Source organism: Paramisgurnus dabryanus, chromosome 6, assembly GCF_030506205.2.
Source record: "Paramisgurnus dabryanus chromosome 6, PD_genome_1.1, whole genome shotgun sequence".
NCBI lineage: Eukaryota > Metazoa > Chordata > Actinopteri > Cypriniformes > Cobitidae > Paramisgurnus > Paramisgurnus dabryanus.
This window is the reverse complement of record NC_133342.1, coordinates 35,260,182-35,278,811: the sequence shown is the minus strand read 5'-3', so window position 1 is coordinate 35,278,811 and position 18,630 is coordinate 35,260,182. Positions and strand designations below refer to the sequence as shown.

The 18,630-nt window shown below is 38.0% G+C and overlaps 1 protein-coding gene across 4 annotated transcripts in view; it reads right to left on the bottom strand.

Annotated features, from left to right (window-relative positions):
• Window positions 1–13,725, bottom strand: part of arhgef18a (rho/rac guanine nucleotide exchange factor (GEF) 18a) — a 39,402-nt gene extending 25,677 nt beyond the window's left edge. For all 4 annotated transcript variants that reach the window (XM_065277028.2, XM_065277027.2, XM_065277029.2 and 1 more), the window contains exon 1: window positions 13,542–13,725. The gene's annotated coding sequence lies outside the window, so the exon portion shown is untranslated. The remainder of the gene's footprint in view (window positions 1–13,541) is intronic.
• Window positions 13,726–18,630: the final 4,905 nt, after the last annotated feature.

Below are 18,630 nucleotides of genomic sequence, written 5' to 3'. Positions count from 1 at the left end.
GGCACACTGCCACGGAATCAAAACTGGCCGCCACTAATAGATTTTTCAGGATTCCCATTTACATTTATATTTTACTGTTTAAAAATGTCTTAGTTCATTGTTGCAAGCGCCCAGCGCTCCCCCTCCCTTTCTCTAATGTTGTGTGCAGCACGCGCGGCTCTCTCTCAACATAACAGTGAAAAGGTGCCGGTGTTTCCAATGTCCGTTCCTCTGTATACTTTCTTTTCGGGTAAACGTCAACAGTCACAGATTTTACTGACAGAAGACGGCTGATCGAGTTTATCATGACTTGACGAAAGGTTGGCATTAGTGTCCCCCCCCACACACACACCCCCGATCTCTCTCTCTCTCTATGATGCGTTATGCCTGCGCACGTCTTTTGTAGTAACTTTGTGTAACAGTAAGGCTACTGTGTATTCTCTCATATGTCTGAATTTGCACCGAATTTTCTGCGCTATATGCGACAAAAAACAAACAAACTCACATTTAAAATAAAAAATGTCTCATGACATTGATGAGAAGAGCAACAGTATGGTGATTTTGTCAGAGATGTCGCGTTAATAAATCAGGATTTTAGAAGCAGTTGGATTAAACACAAGGTGTTATTGGGTCGTGTTTAGTCACTACTTTATAGTATACTCATTTTATGTCTGACAACAGAACTGATAATATGTAAAAATAGCATTTAGTTGTGTTTAAATGCAATATAATGTGACAGATCAAAGAGTAGAAGTGAAACATATTTCAGGTGCCAAAACTCTATCACACGCAAACACGTACGTATATGCAAATATAAACATGTACTATATGCCAATTATATGACGTCATCACTGCCACAAGTCTATCAAAATCCTGTGGGAAACACTGCTATTATCATCATCATCATCAACGTGCATTTCGTGCTGCCCAGACACCTTAACTTGAAATGCGACTGGCTCTGAGATTTTCTGACTATTTTCAGGCACTGCGTAATATCATTGCACCTGCTGCAGCCATGGTGGTACGGCAGCAAAGTCCTTGATTTTTACGCCAGAAAAGTAGTATAGTTCCTAGCCATATTGCCCTAGAAAATTGCAACTTTTCATTTTTTCTGTCGGTCTTAGACTAGTACACAATGTAACTACAGAAGAGTCAAGTTTGCGCTGCCTACTGCTATGACATCATAAAAGTGAGAGCGTTGTTGTACATTCCCATACATTCATTTATTTCTCAGTCCGCCACAAAAAATAAAATTGGCCACCACAAATTGATGTTTGCATATCGCGTTTATCGCTACCTCTGTCTCACATGACAGTTTCTGTTCAAACACCGACCCGTGGTGTCAGTCGACGGCACTCTGCTGAGCCTCATTGAAGTTGCATTTAAGCATATATAATGCTGACGTACTCATCGCGAATGTTCTGCCACAAACTGCAAGTCTGGAAAAAACTGTTATGGTGTCCCTGATTCTCAACCTGTGGATGTTTTTCATGGCTAAAAGGGAGTTTGGGAACTAGCAGAGCACAGATGACAACATGTTCGCTAGAGACAGCGCAAGCTAGCACTAAAGGTAAAGCTAACATTATAGCGATGACGCTGCCTGGTAGTGGCAGACCAATCAGTGATCTACAGTGTTTTCGTGTTACGTTTGGTATCAGCTCGGGTCGCTTGGAACCCCAACTGAGGTGGTACGAAAAAAAGTATCGGGTACTACGTACTGCACCTGATGGAAAAGCTCCCAAAAGTAAGCTGACCCGACCCAAACTAAACCAAACCGTGGGGTACTATGCAATGGAAAAGCGCTATAAGGGGTTGTGTACACCAAAACTTTTACGCCCGCGGCCGGCGCATGTTTTCAATTGTTTCCAATGGAAGCTCGGCGTTTTTCAAATAAACCAGCAGCGAGCGGGTTTTTTGCTCGGCGCTGTGAGAGTCTAGAGTTGAAAGAGATTCAACTTTGGGAAAAAAGCTCCGCTCGTCAATGTCAGTTCTCACACGGCCGCCCAATCACAGTGGAGCAGGGGCGGGACATTACCACAGCAACCAACCGGCTCGCAGCTGAAGTATCACAGCTATCAAAGCGCTCAGCTGAAGAAAGCTGGCACTCAGCTGAAAAACAGCTGGCATTTGGCGTCCTCAAGGCGTTTTCAGCCGCGTTTAAAAGTTTTGGTGTACACAACCCCTAAGAATGACCCCAATAAAACACAGATGAAGCAGCTAATCAAGGTGTTCAGGGTTGCTTGATAATTGCAGACAGGTGTAGGAGCAGGGTTGGAGCTGAAGTTTGCAGGACAGTAGCTCACCAGTGGTAAGATTGGAGACACCTGAAACTTCAGATTATGAATACCCAGGGTAGGGGTGGGCAATAAATCACCTGCGTTTCTCATGCGTCTCTCATCAGTAAAGCTCGGCAAAATTGCATATATTGTCGGAGGCGGTTTGTCCACAATTATGAATGCGATTTTGCCTAGTTTCTCTGTGAAATACAGCTCTATGTAGTAAATGATGCTCCATTTAAAAGCAGGTGATGGCGATTTACTACTAATCACGAAACATGTTTACTTATGAAAAGTGCATGAGAATTGCAGGCAATTTTTTTGCCCACCCCTAACCCAGGGTTATCTTTTAAATCTTAACTATTTCCTAGGGGTGTGATCATGAGAAACTTAATCCACAAGATGAGACACGAGATTGGGTTCACGAGAACGAGACAACATTTTTAACTTTAAGAAATCCTCAATGATAAAATATGAATGGTAAACTAAAATCTCATTATTTTGAAATGTTTTAACTAATCTAGGACTGTCCCTAACAATTATTATTTTGCTAATCGATAATGAAGTATTTGATATCTTTTGTAATAAAATAGACCCAAATGAGCAATAACCTTTAAAATGATACCATAATGATGATGCAATAATAATTGGTTCAAATAAAGTATCACAACAACAAGTAAACACATTACATTACTATGTAGCCTATGTTATAAAAACCAGCATTATGTATTATAACAAATGCCTGCAGGGGGCGCTAACGGACCCGCATCTGTTACTTTCACTTTAGATCAGGGGTGGGGAACCCTGGTCCTGGAGGGCCACTGTCCTGCAGAGTTTAGTTCCAACCCTAATTAAACACACCTGAAAAATCAAATAAAAGTCTTCAGGATTACTTGGAAATGAAATTCAGGTGTGTTTGTTTAGGGTTGGAACTAAACTCTGCAAGACAGTGGCCCTCCAGAACCCAGGGTTCCCCACTCCTGCTTTAGATGCTTACTTTAAGCCAAACAACGTTTAAATACATTTACATCTTTAATATTTGTCCAATTCTTTACAATAGAAATGATAAAGCCACTGTCGTTCTTAAGCAAGAACATGCAAAGATAAAATCATGTAAACTCAGAATGAGGGTTTAATCTGCGGAGACACTTCACATCTGACACTGATCAACAGACAATCTTAACGCATGACGAACATTACTGAAACAAAAAAGCACACGTAGTAAAAGACACAATATAATGCATGCCATGCACATTGCACTGGAAAAGGTTAAGCCAGAACGTAACTTTATGCTGGTATTAGGACAACTCCATCCTCTGATTTCGGGGGTCAAATATGCAGGCTGCATACGTCATCATCAAGCCTGGTTTATTTCAGTTAACTGAGCATTACATTCGCAAGTCATTCACTAAATATAATAGTGAACTTTATAATTGTTAATATTCTGTAATAAGACAGTCTTTATGAAGTATGCAGTCTACAAATGCAACCTCCAAAGGACGCAGCCTTTTGTTTGAGAAACGGGATAAGCGCAGAGCCTATTTTTAGCCTAAACGCGATTTATCCTCTCGACCAATCAGAACTCGATGAGCGTTCGACGCAATCCAATGGCGGCGCTCTGAACAGATGTTTGTTTATGTTCATTCATTACTCAAATGAGGATTAATGTCATGTTAATACATCACCCGGAGAAGGTACCCGTTTGCAAGGCGATCTTCATCAAAGTGTTTGGTATGTACAACTTTCGTTTCAGAACTGGCTCGTTTAATACCGTTTTGTACGTTTGCGATAAAGTTTTTTTCCTGTGAAGAAGCCTGCTAACGTAACATGAAAAGTACTGAATAGTTCGATAGCCTGCTGATAGACAGACTTGCGTTTGATACATTGACCAATGTTGTGCAAAAGTACATAATGTGGGTAGTGAACAAAGCAGGGACATCTGTAAAGTGCTTTTTGGATTGGACATTATGAGCGCGTTGTTACATGGTATGTCATTAAGAACAGAACGAGACGAGGGGAGCTCGCTGTGTGTGCGTGTGAGGTTAATACAAACTGTGTGTAGACGAGAGAGAGAGAGAGAGAGAGAGAGAGAGAGAGAGAGAGAGAGAGAGAGAGAGAGAGAGAGAGAGAGAGAGAGAGAGAGAGAGAGAGAGAGAGAGAGAGAGAGAGAGAGAGAGAGAGAGAGAGAGAGAGAGAGAGAGAGAGAGAGAGAGAGAGAGAGAGAGATGAGAGAGAGAGAGAGAGAGAGAGAGAGAGAGAGAGAGAGAGAGAGAGAGAGAGAGAGAGAGAGAGAGAGAGAGAGAGAGAGAGAGGTTCCTAATGCCCTGCTAAGGAGAAAACTGAAATGGTGGAGGGAGTAATAGCAAGTTAGTTATGTGTAATTCTGTTTATTTCATACTGGCTCCAATGTATATCACAATCTGAATAATTTACTTATTCATTTATAGTATGAAGAGTCCCTGAGTATATGTTGCATATTCTGTTATTTGTTTTGTTTTGTTTTTTAAAGAAAAAACATACATTTATTGGAAAAATATATGGATTTATAGCGTTTTTGAAAAAAAATAAAATTAACTTTGAATTTATAATCAACAATATTGTTGTTTGATTTAATAATCATTATTCAACATGTTTAGATTGAGCAAAAAATCCATTATAACAGCATAAATTGAATATTCACAAAATGTGTGGGTCTAGGTAAAAAATGTACTTTTTCTGAAAACTATTGAAATGGATTTATAGCGTTTTGGAAAAGAGCTCTTCATATATAATTTTGCCAGATCTCGTCACACCACTACTATTTCCAGTGTGAAAAGCCCTAAGGGGATCAGCAGGTTCAACTCTTATGTGGTTTGAATGTTGGACAAAATGGCAAATACCGTCAGTGACACATAATATCAATGTTATGATTGGTCAGGACGCCTCACACATGCCAATCAAACTCCCGCGAAAAGTCAGATGCAAGTTAAACCTAACTAATGTTTTGATATTCACTGCAGTTATCAACTAGTCCAGTACAAACATAATTTAATCAGTGTAAATTATAAAATTATTTACACTGTCATTTAAAGTGAGCACAAATGACATTTAAAATGATGATCATTCGGCACTGTAATGCTCCGATTGTGTTTCAAGCATTAAAAATTAGAGCTGCCTAATGATAAGTCGCAACTTACCGTTTGCAGAATAAAGATTTTGTTTACATATTAAATGTGTGTGTAATGATGTATATATAAATGCACACACATGCATGTATATATTTAAGAAATATTTGCATCTGTATAAACATTGTATATTTACATATAATTTATATCATTTATAAATATGTATTATATCCATATATTTTTTCTTTAAAATTATACATACATGTGTTTGTATTTACATATACATAATATTTGTTGATGTACTGTGTATAATAATTATTTAAACAAAAACTTTTATTCTGCAAACGATTAGTCGTGACTACTCATTAGGCAGCCCTATTAAAAGTATGTGGTCATTGGAAAGAAAGATGACAAAGAGCTGCAGGTGTAACGTGTGTGTCTAGGAGAAGAGATATAAAGCTACTTCAAAGTATATAGCTGTCACATTAAAAGTCTGATTCTTATAGAGAAACATGTAGTCTGACTGCATATTTATACATATTCATAGATATAGAAGAATTATTTAATGAGAGAACCCCAGTAAGGCACTATTTTTGTAAAACTGGGTTGAAACAAGAGGAGTTAAGCACTGTAAGTCTGACAGAGATGGATTTGATGCTTTTCAACAAGTTCCCTAAAAGATAATAAATGAATGGCCAAAACACAACTGCTACAACACTGCTTATTCAATGTACAAGAAACGTATAATTTTTCTAAATGAAAATGTAATTCTAAGTTTTCCTGTACTGTGACACGTATCGTATCGTGACCTTGTATCGAGATACGTATCGTATCGGGGAATTGTTGGCCCTACAAAACATATAGAGCAGTGGTCTTCATTTCTTTCTTACTGTATATTATAAGAGAGCGGATAAAAGGCCAGCAGCGTGTGCTTCATTGATTTTAAATGCATGCACACAATAGGTTTATTATGGATTGCTTAAAGGAATAGTCTACCCTTTTGCCATATTAAACTATGTTATTACCTCAACTTAGACAAATTAATACATACCTATCTTTTTTCAATGCGTGCACTGTACAGCGCGTCATGAATGTGTTAGCATTTAGCCTAGACCGATTCATTCCTATGGTACCAAACAAGGAAGCCACCGAACACTTCCGTGTTTTCCCTATTTAAAGACTGTTACATGAGGAGTTATACCAGTAAGTATGGTGCCACAAAATAAAACTTTTTTTTGGTACCTTAGGAATGAATGGGGCTAGGCTAAATGCTTACACATTCATAACGCGCTGTACAGTGCACGTATTGAACAAAGATAGGTATGTATTAATTCGTCTAGGTTGAGGTAATAACAAAGTTTAATATGGCAAAAGGGTAGACTATTCCTTTAAGATGCGACATGCAGTCTTTTCGTGCAACGCTACTTAAACTGCTGCAAAGTGCTAGTCATGAAGTTAAAGTTAGGATATCTGCGAATAAACAGAGAAAAGCACGCTCTTAGGAAAGGTGTGCACTGCAGACGTGTGTGCGCATGAGACGGAGACAAAGGCGGAAAGTACACCCCTTAAACATCACTAAACGTTCTCCGCGGGTCATATGCGTCCCTTTAGTATGATCTCGGATTAACTATACGATCTGTCACGCTGCCTTCAAAGGTGTGTCAAAATCGATACGGAATGTGCTTTATCGATGCGCGCATCACCAGGAGTTCATGACGGTGTATCGTCAATTCGTCATATCGATATTTTGAACACACCACTAATGTTTTGACTGAACTCGCATTTAACCACATGTTGTGCCCTATTATTACCATTTATATCCAAGGAGCTGATGATTAAATTACTACTATAGCTATTTTCTTTACTGTTTCTGCATTTACTGTTAAAATAAGGTTTTGTTCTGAATACCATTTTTTGAGCTTCGAAGCTCTAGTAGAAATCAAATCGAATATTCAAAGCTTCGAAAGGAGGGGCTGAACATATTTTTCTCTTTAATAAAGGCAGGAATCTCTCTGTGTGCGCGTGTGTGTGTGTGTGTGTGTGTGTGTGTGTGTGTGTGTGTGTGTGTGTGTGTGTGTGTGTCTGTCTGTTTACAGTTTTATTATGTTGCGGATGTGTTGCTGCAGACCCAAGGGAGTGTAGTGGCTTTTTTGTGCAATATGGACATGTGACATGTTAAGAATTAATAAACGTTTAATAAACTATAGAAAAGTGCAAGCCGGAAGCGGTGTGCCTGTCACGCATCCTGCGAGAACAGCATTAGTGAAACAAACACAAGAGCAATACTTTTAATAAGGTACTAGCCTAACATTTTTCTAACAAACAAACATTCCCGTATCAGAAATAAGCAGCACAGTAATTACTGACAACGTAAAGGGTAGGCCATTTGAATAAAACAACGAAAATAAATGAACGAAGTTCAACAAACTGTAATAAAACAGTAGCATACTTTCAAAATAAAGTTTATTTACCGTAAAACACTTACACCATCCAATATGTTTTTTCATCAGTAGAAAATAAAGAAGATATTTTGCGTAAACCCCAGTGCTCCGTCAACCGATCTGCCACTTCGAGAGCTAAAGCATATATATCCAATACAAAAGTAATCCCCCATAACTCAGTGTGACATATTTACGTCTTGTGAAGCAAATCAATCAGTTTTTGCAAGACACTGAACGTTATTTACAACACTATTAGTGTGAATGCCAAAGCAGGAATCGCGCTTTACGAGGCGATCTTCTTTCTACTGGTGGCGTTTGGTGGCTGTTGGCTATGGATGTTGGTCTCTCTGTACCACCTATAGAGCGGGAGCGTGAAGCGCACTTCCTGCTTGACAAAAGCTCTGCATTAACGCTGTAAAAAATATTTATATATATATATATATATATATATATATATATATATATATATATATATATATATATATATATATATATATATATATATATTTGAATCTCAAAACTGAAAATCGAATGTCAACCCACGGAACGAATATTCGAATATTCTGGTCAAGTGCTAGTTAAAATAGGCAACATTTTCTTTGGAAGGTATGTTGAGCACCAATATCTTCACAAAATTCTGTGGAAAACATTGCTGGCCCATAGGATGATTTGAAGAGGACATTTAAATGTGGTGTAACAATACATTCACCTTTTTTATTAGAGGGCGCTCATATTAGGCACAGTTGCCTTGAACCGTGCCCGAGCACGATAGTCCCCACTCCCCCAAAGGTTGCACTCACACTGTACTTTTATCAATCCGAGCAGGCTTTTATCATTAGGTCAAACCAGGGGCCAGGCGCCATTAACCAAACCGGGGGCCAGGGCACCATTAACCAAACCAGGGGCCAGGCGCCATTAACCAAACCGGGGGCCAGGGCACCATTAACCAAACCGGGGGCCAGGGCGCCATTAACCAAACCGGGGGCCAGGGCGCCATTAACCAAGCCACCCCGGGCATGGTACAGAGCAATCTCTCTAGTCAAACGAAGCAGGCTTTGGAGGTCAAATGAGCATGGGTGCGGTTTGTTTGGGATATTATAAGTGCACCCTTAGACATCAAAAACCAACAGCTTCCTGCCTGGATGACATATTCACCTCCTTTGAAGGACACATATCTTACCCTGCCCATCACCTGTTTAAACTGTTGTCGTCTGGAAAACACAACAGGTTTATCAAAAAATATCCTAAAGCTATAACTGGTCTTAACTGAAAACACCCACAAACTATCCTTCACATGCAAGAAGCTTTATGTGCAGCACAGCCTAGAATAGTTACTTACATGCAACATTACAACATGTGTTGTTACAGACCTGTATACATTTCTTTGTTTTTGCTGAACACAAAGGAAGATATTAGTAACCAAACCGTTTTTTAACACATTGACATGTATTATTTTTGGTGCTCTTGCTTCCTGCATGATTGTGTTTAGCAAAACAAAGACATTTATACAACTTCAGGTTTTAAGGTGAACTATACATTACCTTTAACTATTCCTTATTGCCACAAAGTGTATAGTAATGTTTGATGTGTAGAATGAATGTGAGTGAATCAATAAAAGTATTTATCTTAGTGCTATTTTTGTTATGATACGAGTTTTTAATATACCCCAACACAGGTGTATTACGCAAACAACTCATCTGTTACAGTCTGTCCTCCATTACAACTTACCTATAAACAAACAATGCTTAACAGTACAACATGTGCCCTGCTATCCAAACATTCATAAAGCATTCATTCATTAAGATGACAACATAAAAGGGGACATAAAGGTCTGTATATAAATAGCAGACAAACCAGAACAGTAAACCTATCACACGCTATGTAAACAAATGGCTTGTGCTGTGTTATGAGGAGAAGGATACAGACTAGGATGCACATTCATACCCAAATCCTGCTGCACTCTCATAAACAGCAAAAATAAAGCGCTTCAGGAATTTAAAGCATCACTGCTTGATCTGAACCACATGTTAAGAAATAGTCAGACCTACCCAATGCAAGGTTATGTAATGCTTCCTACAGGTGGTTCTCAGGCTGCACCTTCCCACGAATCATCCAATGGATCAAGACGATCATTTACGTAGCGTAGCTATGATTCACACTTATCGGCCAAACAAGAAAAGCAGGCTGCACCAGTCAGAAGCACAGGGTAGAAAAACAGACACCCTGCTTCCTCCGGACATGCAACGTTAAACATAAGACACATTAAATGTGATTCTCAGTCCACCTTTGTGTTTTTTATAAACTAAAAACCTCCATTCTGCGGTTAATACACACTTGGATGAAGGGCATTGGTTACATTACGTTATACTGGTTTGTGCTGGTTTACTTGTGTGATAATGCAGCAGAATGGCTTTAAGATGTCAAAGTTTTGTTTACACTTGCTGTAACTGATTTACTAGTCCTGTTATGGTGTAAATACACTCCTGGCTTGCAGACTGCCTGTGACCATGATACCTCCCCCTCTTTCACATCAACACAGAAGATAATACGCAGAAAACCTCCCTTTTTCTCAAAAAGATTAGATAAGATTACACGTCTACAAAAAAGTAGCTGTCCATTACTGCAGTCTGAAACAAGATTTTGTGATGCTCTAACTTTCATTCGGATTTAAAGGGGTAGTTCACTCCAAAATAAAAATTTGAACATAAATCACTAATCCCCATGTCGTTCCAAACACTGAAGTCCTGCTATCATCTTCAAAATACATTTTAAGATTTTTTTATAAAAACCACAAGGTTTGTGACTGTTTCAAACCTGTGAGTCCTTTGACCGACCTCGGATTTATGATCTGATCTATCGCTTTATGTAGGGATAGACCTATGCACTAGGGATGGGCATGATTAATCGATGATCGATAATTGATCGTTAAGAATTTAGTCGATGACGTTAATTTGTTATTGATTAATCAAATACTTTTTTTTATCTAATGCAGGTTGCGTTGCGTTGCGTAGCGTAGCGTGTGTCTTGAAGCAATTAAATGAATTTCACTGTGTGGCAGCAATTCAACATTTTACCACCAGGGTGCAATATTTGACACCATACTCCGTTATCTGTGACCTTCCGTTTTGATTTCAAAAAATAATCATGAAGAGGTCATGATTTTTTGGAACAAATGAGGTCTCTGTTTAAGAATGCGACTCGCAGCTGCAGGTTCCGCTGCTTTAGAGCACCGCATATTCAAGCGCATATATGTTCCGTTTGTCTAACTAAATGTAGTTTAACTGTTTGCCACAAGTTGATTTGTAATAAAGGTCTCATTGAGGAAAACACGCTGTATTTTTGTATTCAACATTTTTGAAATATTAAAGTTAAATATAAATTTTTTATTATAAAAATATCAATGATTAATCGATAGTCGATCGTTAATTCTCCCGACAATCGACTAAAAAAATTTAATCGAATGCCCATCCCTACTATGCACCAATGTATAGGCCTATAAAGTAATTAAATATCGGTGTTTGCACAGAAATATTTTATTGGGGCATCTGTAGGTTTGGTAGGCTCTCGATCCCTACAGCAGAAGAAGTACAGTAGCAGTAGGCTTTTAAAGGGATAGTTCACCCAAAATTGTTAATTCTGTCAAAATGTTTGCATCTTCATGTTGTTCTAAATTTGTATGATTTTTTTATTGTAACCATTGACTTAATATTGTGATAAATGATGAAGAAGATGTTTTGATAAATGATGGTAAGCACACAGTTGATGGTACACATTGAATTCCATTATATTTGTTTTTCCTGCTATGGAAGTCAATGGTTACAATCAGCTGTGTGCTTACCCTCATTTATTTAAGGAATAATTGACGACGGGCCATTGAATTATAAGAAAATAATGCACACCCAAGGTGCAATGCGGCACGACGCAAAGCGACCATAGTTGCCAAGTCCGCTTATAATACGCGACTTTGGGCTTCTTATTTTTGCAAGTTGCGTTAAAAAATCACGGGTTGCGGTTTTTTGGGCTTATTTAAAGAAATAAGGTTGCTTGTTATGATAATCTGTTTTCTTTACATTTATGGTTGGTGTTTTCTCAATATCCAATACATTGATTGACACTGTCTGCTTACAGCTAATATACAGTAAGTGCTGTGGAGTAATTCGTGAAAAAATCCCACAGAATTCGCCCCTTCTCCCCCTCATTGGAGAAAAGTCAGGTTCACCGCGCAGGCAGCGCGCTCGCAAGAGCTAATAACTCAGCGAAACTGTAATTTAAACTAATGTTAGTCTGTTATGATAGTTAAGAGGAGACAGCTGAGTAGATGATGAATAGTGTAATGGATGGACACCTTTTGTAAGGTAAATATCTAATTTTTACCATGTTTTGTAATGGATGCATGCATGTAATATATAAAACAAATAGTCTACTAATACTAAAAGAAGATACATATGGTTAAAATGTATTTTATTAAGCTAAATATGTTACAGCTCCCATTGATGCTCTTATCTTTATCTCCTGTGTAAAAGATTTTGCTAAATAACTTGTTTATCCTTTTGGAGAGATTTCCGTTTAACATGTTGCAGGCTCATTTATTGGTATTAAATAATAAATTATAAAACTAAATAATATTATATTGGGCTTGTTTTGGGCTTGTTTTTGAAGATGCAGTTGCGTATTTGTCTCGAGAGAGTTGGCAACTGTGAAAGCGACCTGTTACACCGCGGGTGTGCATTATTTTCAAATAATTCAAAGGACCAGAGTCAATTATTCCTCTTATCCCACATTTACCACAGACATTGCTCTGGTGCCTATTTTTAAGACATTTGACAAGTTAGGTGTGGGGTTATCAGAAATTAATGCATACCCACGGAACATTTCTCAGCCAATCAGAATACAGCATTCAACAGACCCGTGGTATAATATAATACATTCTGTTGTGTTCATCAGAAAAAAATGAATTTATAGAGGTTTACAACAACATGAAGATAAGAAAATTATGACAGAATTTTCACTTTTGGGTGAACCATCCCTTTAAACACGTGGCCTGAATGCAGTAGATTGGGCTCAATAAATGTGTAAAACTGGTGGTTTTCTTAACTTTAATGGCTTTAAAACTGGTCCCAGTTTCTAGAAACTTAACCGTGAAACCAAAACATAGGAAAGGCATGACCTCTAGCAAGTATTAAACTTTTTAAACCACAAACCAACTACAACAGAATCTTATCTGGGAGCAGCGAAACTTAAAAGATACGCATTACATCCGATCACCAGTGAATCAGACATAAATCAAAGACAGAATGCGAGGAATGCAACGGCCACGCGATAAACCAGCCCGCATTCCTCAGCGTGACAGAGGACAAGTGTAAATAAATACACCGAACGGATATAAAATATATTTAAACACTGGCCACCTCTAACCGACACAAACAAAACCACAAAATGTTATTCGTCATAAGTTATGATACGTTGAACTCAACATAATCCCAGCGAAACTTTCCCAGTTACTTACCTCATACGTCACACTCCGTATCAACTGCAGCGATAAATGAATGATACGAAACAAAAAACTCCCGAAAGTAGCCAATAAAAGACATAGTATGTCTCTGAACGACATAAAAGCTGAAATCTTACCAACGTTTAGTAAGTTATAAACAACTATATAGATGAAATAACACAAGGCCTCGATGAGAAAGTTTAAACACAAAGCAGATCCCACAAACTTCGGCTATAGCGTTTCTACTCACCGGTTTGAAGATAAATCACATTATTTTAACTTCAGACCGTTTGTGATCTTATTGTCACAATCCAGGCCAACTTTTTCGACAGAGTTTGTTTAAATTAGCATCCGCAACACACCGGTAACAACAAGTGCACACACACAGACGCGGGGGTGCTGAAAGTGTAGAAGTCTTGAGTGCGCGCGTCCTCGTGCACAAGGGTGCTGAGAGTGGAGCAGTCCTGTGCGCGTCCCCGTGAAGGCATGATGGGAACACAAGACCTTCAACAGCAAACTGAGCAGGGCTCAGTTAGTTATTTTCAATACGTCAAAATAAAAAAGGCTTACATTAAATAACAAGGATACAACTTTTACAGCATTCATTAACATGTTAGTTATAGTTAGTTAAATTAGAACATTTAAGTCTTTTTTTTACAAACAAACCTTACCTTGAAAACAATGGCACTGATATGTACAAGAGTACAATGTGTTTTTAAGATAAAGGGGACATATCATGAAAACCTGACTTGTCCATGTTTAAGTGCAATAATCGGGTCCCCAGTGCTTCTATCAACCTAGAACATGCGAGAAAGATCAACCCAGTAACTTAGTTTTGGTAAACCATTCTGTGCAAAATAGTTAATTGAAATTTTGCTCCTCTTGTGATGTCAGAAGGGGATAATACCGCCCCTTAATCTGCACTATCCAACCACGGCACTGCCATTTAGTGCACAGATCAGCTCATTTGCATTTTAAAGGACACCCAAAATGGCAAATTTTTGCTTACACTTACAAAGTGGCAATTTAAACATGCTATAATAAAATATCTATATGATATTCTGAGCTAAAAAAAAACCTTCACATATACTCTGGGGAGATGTATTTGACATATTAGAGAGAGAGAGAGAGAGAGAGAGAGAGAGAGAGAGATTGTTAAAGTCAAACACTGAAGTTTTAGTGTCAGCCCACAGTCAGAAGACGTCAGTCGAAATGTAATATGCAAATATTACGCTGACGTCATTGCGCTTTTTACTGAACAATTATTTTTGTTTTAAGTTAAGATTCAAACTTTAACTTTCTTCAAAATGTTACATATACAAATGAAATAAGTGTAAAAGTTTTTTGTCGATATTGCACAGCAGATGGCAGCAGACGCTCAGTTTTCCTCAGATTTCCTATGCTCCTTAGGAATACAAGGATTTATGTATTATTAATAATTCTAAAATGAATTTAGGGATAGTTCACCCAAAAAATTAAAATTCTGTCATCCTTAACCCTCCCTCATGTTTTAAACCTGTAACAATTGAAGATTGATAAACGATGATGTTAAGCACACAGTTGACAGTACCCATTGACTTCTATATTATTTGTTTATCCTACTACAGAAGTCATTGTGTACCGTCAAATGTGTGCTTATTATCATTTATCAAATTAATTTGTGTTCAACAGACTAAAGAAACTACCACATATTTTACAGTAAGTCCTTGTTCATCCTTTAAGTCAGGTCATGTCAATATGACAACAACAGCTCAAACTGGCTTTACATTTAGCTGAAGAACAGGTTTTGGGAATACTGTGTACATTTTACATTCACTTGAACCTTCAACACTCCTTTATAATACTTGTCAGCACTTTTGCTTTTACAGTTCATGTGAACTAAATAATGTGAAGACTTTTGCATTTGTTTTGACTTAAACCTATCAGAAAACCCCAACAGAAATAACAGATGGCACAAACATGATCCAGCTGTCTGACCATAAGTGAGGCAGATTTGTAGCATGTTTAAAGGGCACATATTATGCAAAATCCACTTTTACAAGGTGTTTGGACGTAAGTGTGTGTTGGGAGTGTGTTAACATAACCATTTTACACTGAAAAAAAAATCCACGCTCCATTTTAAATCTCCATTAAATCAGAGCAGTCTCAATAGACATTCTGTTATGATTCTCTTGTTAATGTGATGTCACACTAACAAAGCCCCACCAACAGGAACCAAGCAGATATTCAACCATTTTGCATTACTTTCGAAAGGACCTTAGTATTTTGTTACTCTCTCCCTGTCTCGTCCTAACAGACCCAGCTCCTGCAGCGTGAAGCTCATCACACCACTGATCTACTGCCCTTCCTGCAACGTGTTGCTCAGTCGATGTCTGACCAATGACCACAGACTTCCTCCCGTTTAATCTACCTGTATTCATATCTATCTATCTATCTATAGTGAGGAAAATAAGTATTTGAACACCCTGCTATTTTGCAAGTTCTCCCACTTAGAAATCATGGAGGGGTCTGAAATTGTCATTTTTGGTGCATGTCCACTGTGAGAGACATAATCTAAAAAAATCCATAAATCACAATGTATGATTTTTTAAAACTATTTATTTGTAGATACAGCTGCAAATAAGTATTTGAACACCTAAGAAAGTCAATGTTAATATTTGGTACAGTAGCCTTTGTTTGAAATTAGAGAGGTCAAACGTTTCATGTAGTTTTTCACCAGGTTTGCACACACTGCAGGAGGGATTTTGGCCCACTTCTCCACACAGATCTTCTCTAGATCAGTCAGGTTTCTGGCTTGTCGCTGAGAAACACGGAGTTTGAGCTCCCTCCAAAGATTCTCTATTGGGTTTAGGTCTGGAGACTGGCTAGGCCATGCCAAAACCTTGATATGCTTCTTACAGAGCCACTCCTTGGTTATCCTGGCTGTGTGCTTTGGGGTCATAGTCATGTTGGAAGACCCAGCCTCGACCCATCTTCAATGCTCTAACTCCTCCTTTTAAAATCTCCATTAAATCAGAGCAGTCTCAATAGACATGCTGTTATGATTCTCTTGTTTTTTCTTCATTGGACTTTTTCCTCCTGATTAAATTAGGGTTTTTTCAACCCCTAGGGAGTCAGCTCAGCTGACATTGGCTTAACTTAGAGCTCTCTTCTATATGTTAAATTATTACTACTCTCGCTAGTAGTTTCATCTTAACCGCTGTACTCTGCTTCTTATGTTGTCCATCAATTCTTCTGTTTTCTCCTGCTTTTATTAATGTAAAGCTGCTTTGAAACAATTAAACAATTGTGAAAAGTGCTATATAAAAACATGTAATTGAAAAATGCGACCAGAGAAACAGAAAAATAACAAGGATTTTTTTCTTTTCATATACAGTCTTGTTCAAAATAATAGCAGTACAATGTGACTAACCAGAATAATCAAGGTTTTTAGTATATTATTTATTGCTACGTGGCAAACAAGTTACCAGTAGGTTCAGTAGATTCTCAGAAAACAAACAAGACCCAGCATTCATGATATGCTTGCTCTTAAGGCTATGCAATTGGGGTATTAGTTGAAAGGGGTGTGTTCAAAAAAATAGCAGTGTCTACCTTTGACTGTACAAACTCAAAACTATTTTGTACAAACATTTTTTTTTCTGGGATTTAGCAATCCTGTGAATCACTAAACTAATATTTAGTTGTATGACCACAGTTTTTTTAAAACTGCTTGACATCTGTGTGGCATGGAGTCAACCAACTTGTGGCACCTCTCAGCTGTTATTCCACTCCATGATTCTTTAACAACATTCCACAATTCATTCACATTTCTTGGTTTTGCTTCAGAAACAGCATTTTTTATATCACCCCACAAGTTCTCAGTTGGATTAAGGTCTGGAGATTGGGCTGGCCACTCCATAACATTAATTTTGTTGGTTTGGAACCAAGACTTTGCCCGTTTACTAGTGTGTTTTGGGTCATGGTCTTGTTGAAACAACCATTTCAAGGCAACATGACCTCTTCAAGTATTTTAACATATGCAAACTGATCCATGATCCCTGGTATGCGATAAATAGGCCCAACACCATAGTAGGAGAAACATGCCCATATCATGCTCCATGCTTCACTGTCTTCACGGTGTACTGTGGCTTGAATTCAGAGTTTGGGGGTCGTCTCACAAACTGCCTGTGGCCCTTGGACCCAAAAAGAACAATTTTACTCTCATCAGTCCACAAAATGTTCCTCCATTTCTCTTTAGGCCAGTGATGTGTTCTTTGGCAAATTGTAACCTCTTCGGCACATGCCTTTTTTTTAACAGAGGGACTTTGCGGGGGATTCTTGAAAATAGATTAGCTTCACACAGACGTCTTCTAACTGTCACAGTACTTACAGGTAACTCCAGACTGTCTTTGATCATCCTGGAGGTGATCATTGGCTGAGCCTTTGCCATTCTGGTTATTCTTCTATCCATTTTGATGGTTGTCTTCCGTTTTCTTCCACGTCTCTCTGGTTTTGCTCTCCATTTTAAGGCATTGGAGATCATTTTAGCTGAACAGCCTATCATTTTTTGCACCTCTTTATAGGTTTTCCCCTCTCCAATCAACTTTTTAATCAAAGTACGCTGTTCTTCTGAACAATGTCTTGATAACCCATTTTCCTCAGCTTTCAAATGCATGTTCAACAAGTGTTGGCTTCATCCTTAAATAGGGGCCACCTGATTCACACCTGTTTCTTCACAAAATTGATGACCTCAGTGATTGAATGCCACACTGCTATTTTTTTGATCACACCCCTTTCAACTAATTCAACTAATTGCCCAATTGCACAGCCTTAAGAGCGTGCATATCATGAATGCTGGGTCTCATTTGTTTTCTGAGAATCTACTGAACCTACTGGTAACTTGTTTGCCACGTAGCAATAAAAAAATATACTAAAAACCTTGATTATTCTGGTAAGTCACATTGTACTGCTATTATTTTGAACAAGACTGTAGTCACACATTTAAACTTGTTTCCACAATTTAGAATAATTGTAAACTAAACTGAAAAATATGGATCAACGCAATCCAAAATGTTATATTTTATAATATATTTTATTAAGTGCAGTCAACCTTTGCCTAGAATTTGCAGAAATATACTCTTGTCATTTTATCAAGCTTTATTTTTTTCATTTTCACCCTGAGATACTTTATGAAAAGTATGAAAGTCATAAATATTCTGGGCTCCTGTTGGCTGCTTTATCTTCATAATTCAGTAACTCTAGCAACTTTTAAACAGCAGTGTATCCTGTACCCAATTATTGGTCTACATTTATTTCAGATGCCCATAAAACCATCATGCTTAAAGCAACACCAAAGGAGT